Here is a 12083-nt window from a genome sequence, read left to right as displayed (position 1 = left end):
GAAGGTCCAAACTCTTTAGCCTGTCATTCAAGGCTCTCAAAATTTGACACCAAGTTGCTTTTCTAGCTTTGTATCCTAGTTACTATGCTGGGACTGTCTGGCAACATTATAGATTCCATATACTGAGCACTTACTATGAGTCAGGGTCTTTGCTAAACACTTGACACAAGCATTTCGTTCTATCCTAACAACTGCTGTATAAGGTAAAGTATTATTCCCATGTGACAGCTGGGAAGACTGATGCTCCATCTTTCATGGACCTCTTAAATTCTTCCATGTCTTATAGAGATTTGCTGGTTTGTAATCTTCCTGCCAGTGGATTATAATAGTCCTTTAAGTACAGGGACCGCACCTTAGTCATCTTTGTTATAGATCTCTACCCTACTCATTATAGACAAACCAAGGATTAAAGTATAAAAGTATAGAAAGGCAAACACAGACATGCAAAGCTAGTTAAAATGTAGGACGTAAATAATTAACAAATGGAAAAAGACTGGGAAACAAATTAGGTAGGTTTGGGTTCAAATTCTGATTTTGCCACTTACCAGGTATATAACATTGGTCAAGCTACTTAATTATTCATTTATCGTGCTCTTGTCTATAAGTGGCAACACTAGTACAGGATATATTAATGTGTTGTGAGGATTACATAAATAATAAATAGTCCAGTGCTTGGCATTGGATAAATGCTCATTAGATTGGCACTTTTTCTATTATAGAAATGAAATTATTTAGGAAAATGGGACAATGTTTCATCTTGGGGTGGAAAAGGAAATTTCCTCCATGTTTGAATCTCCCTCTCCAAGCTCCTTATAGCTTGTTCCTATATGTACAGCATTAATAATTTGCATTCAAATAAGGCTATTCTACTATTCAATTTTAAAGGTTTAGGCAGGCCAATTCAGAAATGGGACATATGAAAAATTTTCATTAAGCTAGTAAAAAATATCCTAAATAAAACAATAGGGATAGACAGACCTCAGGAATGACAGCTAAGTTTAGCTAAACCTTAGAGAAGTGATTTTAGGAGGTGGAGAGAAGACAAGAAGGGTATTTAATGAATTGTTTAAGCACCGCAATAATCTTATACATTATTATAACATTCTTGGCTACAACATTTTTAGAACTAAGACCTCATTTAACCCACATGGTAGGTGATTTTACCATCCTCATTTTACGTCCCTAGGGAGCTGAGATTCAGAGTGGTTAAGGAACTTGCCCTAGGTTACACAGCTCCCAACTCGGGGGGTCAAGATGAAGCCATAATTACCATATTGGAGTAATGCACAGGTACTCATTTTTCATACTGTCCCCTCTGATCTGTAAGTCTGACCTTCAAAATGAACTCTGGCATTGCTTTCTCCTTGGACACTAACAATTATTTTGCACACGTAAGTCTAAGCCATCACTCTTTTTAACTATCATTTCCTGCTTATTAAAAGATATTAACTACTTGATGAACAAATGATCTTCTGACATTGGCCTCATTATACTCAATATATCTTGGACTTCATTTTATTATTTAATCTGCTTTTAAAGTTATGGCTTGATGTTATGCCTAACTGCTTTCTGAGGGGGAGGTGGCAAAAAAGACTAATACCAGCAGTTGAGCACATATTGGGGTCTTATCACTAAGTTTCCCAGTTTTTCAATTAAAAAACAAAGCAACAAAACTGTGGAGTGAGCTATTTAGTAACTGAAAGGGCCTAAAATGCTTTTTTTTTTTAACAGAAAGTAAAGGGTCAACTAGGTTGACAACCAAATGGGACCTTCCCCTCTCCCACATGCACATCTGCACATTTAGCTAGCTTTTAGACAAGCTGCCGAGTGGCAAATCCCACTGGGTAGCCCTTTGAAAAGGTAATTGAAATCTATATAGAAACAGAAATTAACCTTAAACACCCTTGTATGCTCCGGGGGCTCCACAATTCATTCTGAGAACAGGGAGGTGAGACTTCTGACTGAAATGATCTCAATTTCTGGACATATTCACTTACAAAAAAATTCATCTTCAGGGCCTTAAAAGTTTTTGATTGTTGCAGGATCTAACAAAATCTTCTGATTTTGTTTGAAAGTTTTTCTTGTGCAAATGCCGAAGGGAGCATCCTAGGTCCCAAATATATATATTTTTAGCAAGAAAAATGATACGTTCTTTACTATCATGTATATGTATGATACTGTCATGTGTCATCTATCTGAAAAACAAGTCTCATATAAAAATGCCCAATTCTGAACCACTAGGGTCATATAATCTCTGTAACTACACACACATGTACTTATAATATTGAATATACTTTTTGACTATGATGTGAGTAAAGTGGCTATAAATTATATTGAACAGGATAGTTTTTACTCCTATTTCCATCTGTTTGAAGAACTGTCCTAATTCCACTCTCCTTGTACCTATGCCTGTATGTGCATGTATGTGTGCATGTGTGGGTTGGGGGAGGTGAAGGACAGAGAGAGAAATAGGAAGTGGTGGAGGAAGAGAGAGAAAAAGAACACCCAGGCTGTACTCCTGAAAACATCAAGTAATTTCATTCTTTATTTCCTAATGGAATTTCATTCTTTAGTTTCCTTACCTATCTGCCTATTTCCTATGTTTTTTGGTGATGATCTCTATTCTTTCATTCAATCATTGTCTACTTTATGACAGGCACTGTTCTAGATGTTAGGGATATAAAGCAGAAAGGTAAAGTCCCTGCTGTCATGTAGCTTATATACTAGTGGTAGAAAGACCAATTATAAATAAATGACCTACTAAATGGTATGTCTGTTGGTGATAAAAATTATAAAGAAAATAAAGCAAGGTAAAGAAATAAAAGTGACAGGTGTGGATAGCGAGGCTATTTTAGATAAGCTGTCAGGGGTATATGTCTCCTCTGAAGATTTTATTCTGATTGGCACGTAAAGTTACTACCAGTTATGAGCCACAAACAGATATGACTGAGCTTTTGTTTTCAAAATTTTTCTGGCTGCAGGGGAAGACTGCAAGGATGCAACAGAGGAGTTAGGGCAAAGAGCTTTGCAGTAGTCTTGCATTGGATAGAACAGTAGAAGAGGTCAGGAGTCATTACATTTTAGATGGAATATATATATATATATGTGCATGTGTGTGTGTGTATAAATAAATACATTTACATATTTTAATGTGTGTGCATGTATGTGTGGTTATGTGTCACATATACATATATAATTATATCTAATATAATGTTTGAGGTTTAACATACATACAGAAAAGTATGCCTTGATGAATTTTCATAAAGCGAACACACCAGTATAATCATTAGCTATATTAAACAACAGATCATTCAGTAATACTGAATTCTAACGCTATAGATTTGTTTAGCTGTTTTTGAACATCACATAAACAGAATGATATGGTATGTACCCTTTGTGTCTGTTTTCTTTTACTTAATATTAATGCTTGTGGTATTTATAAATGTTGTTACATACAGTTGTAGTTAATTGTAGTTAATGTGGGAAAGTATTGCTTATATGTATATACTACACTGTATTTATCCATTCTTGCCCTGGCTGGTTTAGCTCAGTGGATTGAGCGTCGGCCTGCGAGCTAAGTGTCGCTGGTTCGATCTTCCAGTCAGGGTACATCAGAGAAGGAAAACTCTGACTCCAAAAAACCTCCGCTGCCTTGTGGCATACCTCTTCAGGGGAAAGGCTAAGGGAGTAAACCCCGACAGAAAATCCGGAGCCGGAGTCCCTAAGGCGGTTTGACGTTGTAGTCAACACCGGCAACTCCTGCGGCGCACCTGAACCCAAGCTGTATCGACTCCGTCTTTCCCTTGGACCCTTCAGCTGCGAAGAGAGGGGGGGTCTGCTGCATGGGCAACAGCAGACCCTCCATATTACCCTGCCCAGGCTCTGTAGCTTCAGCGTCATCGCAAGATGTCGATTCAACACGGGAGGAGACAGATACCATGTCACTCCCGAGTCGGACTGCACAGCCATTCTCGGCGATGCAGATAGACTCTTAAGAAGCTACACCATCGTCTCTCGAGACGGACGGCTGCCGACGATTTATCCATTCTACTGCTGATAGGCATTTGGATTGTTTGTAGTTTCTGGCGATTACAATGTAATGCAAAGAACATCTGTATGTGTTTTTCTTGGATATATATACCCAGTACTGGAATTCCTGGATTATGGGGTTCCCTTATATTCCTTTAGTTGATACTGTTCTCTGGCTTTCTAAAGTAACTGTATCAATTTGTACTTCCACTTGGGGTGTATAAAAGTTCAGTCACTCCTTATCTTTGTCCACATTTGCTACTACCTGTCTTTAAATTGTGGTTTTAATTTGCATTCCATAATGACTAACATTTGGAAACCTCTTTCAATGTTTATTTGCATATCCTTTTGTGATTGCTTGTTCAAATCTTTGCTCATTTTTCTTTTGGGTTGTCTACCCTTTTCTTATTGCTATTTAGGAGTGCTTTAGAAATTCTGGATATGACTCATGTATGTATAGTAAAACTTTCTTCTTAGTAGCCTGCCTTTTCACTCTCTTAATCACATGGTTTGATGAACAGAGTTTTAATTATAATTTAGCACAATTTATCTTCTTTTTTTTCATCTATAGCTAGCACACATATCCTGTTTAAGAATTTCTTGCCTACTCCAAGGCCTTATTTTGCCTACTCCAAGGCCTTAAAGATATTTTCTTAGTTCTTTCTTTCTGAAAGCTTTATTCATTTACCTTGCATAGAGGTTTGGCTATATCTTTGAATATTAAGCAGTCAGGATTTCTGCTGGCTTGAAAAGGTGGTGTGAAGTGAAAAGACCAAATGAGAAATAGGTAGTATGCTACTTCTCACCTACTCAAGTTAAATAAATAACAGCTTTATTTTTCTATAATTTTTGAAGTTACAGTATAAAAATAAGACACTAGATTATAAGCAACTGGAGGTGTCCAGATCCCAGGACCATGACTGGTATAATGTGGGCATTCAATAAATGTTAGTGAATATAATGAATATAATGAATATTTGGAAAATACACAAAGGCTTAAAGAGAAAACAAGAAAAATAACGACCATATTCTCATTATCCAGAGAAATAATTATTAACATTCTGACATTTTCCTTACTTTTTTCTTTAAACATGGCTGTGATCACACAGGACATACAATTTTGCAAAGTGCATTTTTGCTTAGCATATGACAAAAACACCTCATTGTAAACATAATTTTTAATGCTCCCATAAAATTTGATAGAAAAGCTGTTGTGTAATTTAACCATCCCATTAATATCAGACATTTATTTCCTATTTGCCTGTTACGACATAAAGCTGTTATGCATACCCTTGTGTCTAGATCTAATTATTTCCTTAAGACAGAATATTGGAAGTGGAATTACTGTTAAATTGATTTTCAGAAAGACTGCACCAATTTATACTTCCACTAAGTGTATGAAAGATCCATTTCACTGTATTCTTGCCCATGAGGTTTAATATACATACAGAAAACTATCCTTTTTCTTGATAACTTAATATAAAAACCAGATATTTTGATTTTAATATTGATTAATTTAGTGACTGATGAGACTAAACATTCTTCATATGTCTACTAACCCATATGTATTTTCTCTTTTGAAAACAACCTGTTCATGTCATGTTGTTAATTGGTCTATTAGATTCTTCATGTTAGTAAGTTAAAAGGGGTGATGTACTATAGAGACTCTTCATTAATTACATATCATAATTTTTTATGTGCTGCTTACTCTTTAGTATTATATATAATACCTATGTTGATGATCTTATCAGTTGTTTTCTTTCTTTTTTGTGCACACTCAGACACTGGCCCATGCTCATGAGCTCTCTCTCTCTCTCACTCTCCCTTCCTCCCCCTCTTTTCTGTTTAAACACTCAGAGATCAAAACTAGATTTGTGCTGGTTATTCTTGCCCCCCTCAGGTCCAGGCCCTGCTCCTTTCTGTTCTGCTGTGCCCAGGGTGACTATCCCCGCTATAGGCTGCATTCCATGGAGTTCTGGTTTCTGGATGGTTTTGGCCAATGAGAGGCACAGGCAAGAGACTTTAGGGTGGAAGGCTACAGACACTGGAATATTGATACCTTCTGCTTCTTCCTGCCTTGCCAGGTGCTGGCAATGCCAAGTTTCTCTACAGTTAAAGGTATTTTTAGGTAGCTCCTATTCCATGGTCCCAACTCTCATGGGGCATGGTACATTGTTTTCTTCTCTTACCCACTTAGGCCTAGCAGTAGTAAGGGCTTCCTACTGCTACTGTCCCAGGGTGCCACAGTATCCTTTGCTGGTTGCCTCAGCCCTAACTGCCATTCTGCAAATGCCCTTTCATTCAAGTCTCCCAGTTAAAACCTTTTAGAATACACCATCTGTTTCTTGCTTGGAACTTGCCTGAAATAATATTTAACTATATTTTCTTCTAGTTTCATCTACAAATGCACTCTGAGGTAAAGCATGATACATTCTACATTTATGGAGTGGTACAGATCAACTTTTCAAACCAAGAAGTATTCTGAATGAGAATATTTTGTGATTCATGAAGGTCTGTGTTTTCATAAGTAAACAAAGTACTGTTTTCAATTGTATTTTTCTTCATCTAATTCTGACTTTTTTTGGCATGAAAACGAATACTTCAATGTTGCTAGTAAAACAAACACCTTTTAGCACTAACATGGCATTCATCATAAATGTTGCAGTTAACGGTAAATGCTGCTCACATTGACAGTTGGTGCTCAAAGCCTTAATCTTCTTCCAGAAGTTTTGTTGTTTATAGCCAAGTACAGAGGATTGCTAAATTCCTGATTTACCACCATATGTGAAGAATTTCAACTCAGGGACAATTGAAGCTAGGAAGTCAACTTGTATTATAAGCATTTTGAAGTCTGTATCAGGGGACACCGGATGCTCTTGGTTTACTTATTCTTGCTTTTATCTTTTATGTTGAATTCCAAGAACATCAAGAAATTTCAAGCACTTGTCACATTAGACCGTCCAGCTCTGTGGGCACATGAAACCAGTAGAATTTTAGCCAGAACAGCCAACTCCTCTTTACTCAAAGTAGCTGTAGAAATAGTTCTGAAAGACCCAACTTCCATAAACAGCAGACCAGTACAGAGTCTGAACTTTTACCATTCATGAGTCATTTCTTTCATGTAAAAGCATCACAGAATGTCTTGTTTCACTTCACCTGAAATAAACTGAATGGTCACTTGGACTCTGTAAGTACAGCAACCATTAAACCTGGAAGCACAGTTTCAAAAATAGTTTTGGCAAGCAATAAATCTAGAGTTTATTGGTGACAGACTTCTGCAGTTATATATCTATGTGGAATTTCCCCGGGGAAAGATTTCTTCCATACTGAGAAGCAACTCTGAAGTCAGAAAAATTGGGGTTTGAATTCTCATTCTGACATTTACTATGTGACCTTGGTCAAGTTGCTTAATCCCTCTAAGCATCTGCTTTCTTGTAAAATGAGAATTATAATAGCACCTGCTTAAAGGATTGTTAAGAAAATTAAGTAAGATAATAGGAAGTGCTTAGCACAATGCCTGGCACAGAACTGTATTCAAAACCCTAACACTATAGTTTGTGAATTTAAAAGCCTTTAGAGGTATCTGCGGGTCTATCATTCTTCAGAAAAAGTTTTTTTAAAGCCCTACAGACAAATTTCTAACATTCAAGCATATCGGGGTATTGCTAAATCAAAGACATCTCTGGCTAGTTAAGTATATGGGATACATTTCACTTTCAGAGCAGAGGGTAAAACAACCAAAATTTTTCTTTAAAAAGTAAGGAGTATTACAGCTTTTCGCGTGTCCTCGCTTCCAAGATGACCAAGAAAAGAAGGAACAACGGTCGTGCCAAGAAAGGCCGCGGCCATGTGCAGCCTATTCACTGCACCAACTGCGCCCGATGCGTGCCCAAGGATAAGGCCATTAAAAAGTTTGTCATTCGAAACATAGTTGAGGCCGCAGCCATGAGGGACATTTCAGAAGCGAGTGTCTTCGATGCCTATGTGCTTCCCAAGCTGTATGTGAAACTGCATTACTGTGTGAGTTGTGCCATTCACAGCAAGGTAGTCAGGAATCGCTCTCGTGAAGCCCGGAAGGACCGAACACCTCCACCCCGATTCAGACCTGCGGGTGCTGCCCACGTCCTCCACCAAAGCCCATGTAAGGACCTAAGTCCTTAAGGACTGAAGAACAGTTCTCTGGAAAATAAATAAAATGGAAGTTGTACTTTAAAAAAAAAAAAAAAGTAAGGAGTATTACAGATGCCAAAAACATTTCAGACAATCACTTTTGAAAAATTAACATAAATTGTGGAATTCTTTAGCAATCTAATTTAAAATGCTGAATGTTCCAAGATTTGTCTTATGAAAGTAGTGGAAACTCATATTTTGGTTCATTACTCTAGCATCCCAGCCTTACATTTTCTCAATCCTAATCCTACCCCAGGACTGTATAGAAACAAAAGGTGCCAAAGAAGTGGGTTTCTCTGTATTGTCTTTTGATTACATGGTAAAAACAGTTTGATAAAAGTTTGGGATTAAGCTGGTTATACACTTATGTGCTTAGGGAGAATGCTAATCATTACCTGAATACAAACTTTAACAGGTATATTCTGTCTAGTTGGAAGTCATCACAACACATTAAAAAGCATAGGCATGAGGGCAGTTCAGTTCATTACTGGTCAGAGAAGTTTATCCCAATGTTTCCCAAATTTTGTGGGACCCTAACAATCAAGACAATAAATGACTTTAAAAAGGGAAGAAAAGAACATAAAGACACCTTAAGTTTCTAAAATATAATAATACTTAATTGATCATGCCTTTATTTTGTTTCTAGTAAGGACATAAATAAAGCATTTTAAGAGCAAGTTCTTAGGTTTCCATGACTGAGCAGGCAACCCTGCCACACTGGGGGGCTGATTTCATACTAAAATGTCTTTAGCAGTACTGTGAAGGCCCAAGCTGTTAGTTGCTGTTATCAGTATTTATGATGAATCAGGTCCTCTCCCCTCCCTCCAGTAATCGGAATAGATTTCTAATCCCTACTGCCTCCCCATCTCCATAACCATAAAGAACAATCTGTCAAGGCACAAAGACAATGTCTTCTTCCTGGTAGAGGAATTGCCTTCTTACTTAGCTGTCCCAGTGGCCTTTGAAAAAGAGTATTTAACCTCACTGTGGCTGTAGCTGATTTTTCATAAAGCCTTTTGACTTTTTCCCAATAGCATGAAGTCTCTGCTGGTTTATGAACTCACTATCCACTCTTCTATTTGGATGGAAGTCCTGTGAAACTAAAATGATAGTCAGTTGTTTCTATAGCAACAAATTCTAACCACAGGATTAGAAAAATAAACACTTTTTTAAACGTAGGAGCTGTTTTCTGAAAGAATATGGGATTATTTAACTCAAACATTGTTTGTTGTAGGTCCACTGTGTATCCAGTACTAGGTCGGTCACTATAAAATACCTCTTAACAAAACACTTAGCAGAATCTAGGATAGAATTTGGACTGAGGCATAACATAGTTTTACCCTGGTTAGTACCAATTTTATCCTTTGGAAGCTTCTTTTTGGGCTTCAGAATAGAAATGCAGTTAGCTTTCCTGTTCTCTTTATAGAACATATACAGTAAGCCTGGAAACCACAACAGTAAGGTTGAAAAATGCTAGCATTATTTCCATGCCCTGTAAACTTTTGGACTATTATGTTATCATCCTTTTTGTAGGAAAAGTGCTGAGTTTCAAATGAGAAAGAGTAGGAAAATAAAGCATTGTGTGTGCTATTAAACAAAATGAAACAGAATATCATACATATTTTACAGCCACTCTTCCCTGCCTATCTATTTAATTACTTTATGGCCATGTCATTCATGAGCAATATAGTGATTTTAAAATTCATAATAATAAAAACTTTATTACATGTCACCTCATATTTTTACACAGATATTTATTTTTATATTTATCACCAGAGCCACTTTATACTGAGGCAATGACTCAGCAAATTAATCTAATTCAAAACTGTTATAGTTATAGAAATCAGAAAGCAATGTTTGCAAGGATCTGGAATCTGCGGTATTGTGGCAAAATGTCAGAATTTGGTGATGTAAGCTCTAGGACACTCAGAAATATGTTCATCTTGTACTTTGCAAATCCACTAGTTTCTTTTCTATTTACCTAACAACTCCCCACAATGCTCAGCTAAAGCCAAAGCAAATAAACTGAACTTGGAAAAAAACCCGTAATGGCACCAGACTTCATTTAGTGGAAGCCTACAGCATTTTACTTATTTTAAAATTAGTATGCTCCCAGAACTAACAAAAAAACCTCAATTTGATGAAAAGCACAATTATTTTTCATTTTCATATTAGCTTATCTTTTCTTTACAATGTTTTTAAAGTTTCTTTTATTAATATACTGGTGGTACATTAGTAAAATATTGTTCATTTTTCTTTGTTATTTTTCTTTTATTTCCATTTTATTCATGCGATTGAACTATAAATTTTTACTACCAGCTTTCAGTCACTTCCCCCTATTTTCTTCTGAACTTTACATCACTGAAAATGTTTACTCTGAAAGCTGTGATGACACAGATTATTCTTAACTGAACACTTGGATTTTTGAGCCTCCGGGAAAATCTTTAAGTGTATAAATAGGTGCATATCAATATAATGCAATATACATAATTCAACTCACTGAGCTTCATCTGTTTAGTAGAATGACTTAACTTAAAAAAGTTGTTACAAAGATTGGAAACTTTAAATTCTAAACATTATTTAAAAGTTTTTGAAATTTTATATTCCAAAATAGGGGCAAATAAAAATAATAGTAGCAATTGTTGTTGCTGTTGTTGCTGTTGCAGGGCAAGGGATGAACAAGATAGCCTTAACTGGTATATAAAGGAACAGTTGTTAAGAAAAGATTTAGAAGTGGGAACAAGGAAGGAAGAAAATAACTTTTTTCCTAGCTAATCTCTGGAACAACATAATTTTTATATTCAGTTATATAGCTTCAAGGTATTTGCTTCTGATCTATAACTTCAGTTATGTAATATTTTATCAAAAAGTTTATTAAAATATATTTTACCAAAGATCTGTTTTTTCACTAGGTATCTGTTATTATCCAAAATTGACATACGATTTAACTCTAATGAAATTAACCAAAGCAGTCTATTGCCTGAAAAGAGTAGGTAGTTTTCTTCCTTCGCATGACATATTCCAGACCCATGATTCTACCATTTGTAGAGTCAAAACCATAAATTCTCCATTGATTTCCTGCCCTAACACACCCACCTCACACACCTGTTTACTCTCTGCTTGCAGGTAAATGTGTACATCTGCTAGGTGATCTCCATGATGGGATGACAAACGGGATCTTGTCATTGCATCATTTAAAGAGCAAATTCCAGAGATCAAACGTTTTCCACACCTGTGTCTGCTTAGGGACATTAAAGCGGGGATAGTTTCATTGATTACAGGAACATTTAGAATAAAATTATTGGGGTACCTGCTGAAATCTTTTCAGCCATATCTGGTTTCACCCTAGGTTATGGGTATCCCATGTATATGAGAATTCAGTTGTAGATCTTTGTAAGCTTCCATTCAGCCGACCTTGCCCTCACCTCCAGCTTAAGCAGCAAACTGGCTGTCCTGCCTGGTCAGATGGACACCTAATAGTTTACTCTTGCCACCTCCTTTCCTAAGCTACAAACCCAGATTACTTCCTCCCCATTAGCCTTCCTCCTTACCCACATTGTCCTGTTGTCTCAGGAAGATCTCTTTTTAGCTCACCAATTGCTTTTCTTCCCTATCTCTTTTACTCTATTTATGAACAAGACATGGACCCATACCCCAACAATAGAACAGAATAACTCTTTGCCCCCCAAATAAATTGAAAGTGGCTTTAATAGTTGGTGATGCAGTGATAAGAAAAGCCACATATTTTGTAGTGTAATAAAGAACCATAACTTGTAAGAGTTCCCTGAAGTTCCCTTCAGAATCTCACAAAAGACTCCATCTACTTTCCCGTCTGGCTTTTCTTCAATAACCAGTGTCCAATATAAATAGAACAATTGTATTGT

The 12083-nt window shown here is 36.5% G+C and overlaps 1 protein-coding gene and 1 pseudogene across 2 annotated transcripts in view; one reads left to right on the top strand and one right to left on the bottom strand.

The window, feature by feature from the left end:
* The window catches only part of RNLS (renalase, FAD dependent amine oxidase), a 275262-nt gene that overhangs the window by 83050 nt on the left and 180129 nt on the right, over positions 1-12083 (bottom strand). The window lies entirely within an intron of this gene.
* On the top strand, positions 7809-8189 carry LOC150010051 (small ribosomal subunit protein eS26 pseudogene; annotated as a pseudogene).

This window comes from Furipterus horrens, unplaced genomic scaffold, assembly GCF_987537825.1.
Source record: "Furipterus horrens unplaced genomic scaffold, mFurHor1.1.pri manual_scaffold_5, whole genome shotgun sequence".
NCBI classification, from domain to species: Eukaryota; Metazoa; Chordata; class Mammalia; order Chiroptera; family Furipteridae; genus Furipterus; species Furipterus horrens.
Note: the sequence above shows the minus strand (reverse complement) of the source record. Positions and strands in the feature narration are given on the sequence as shown.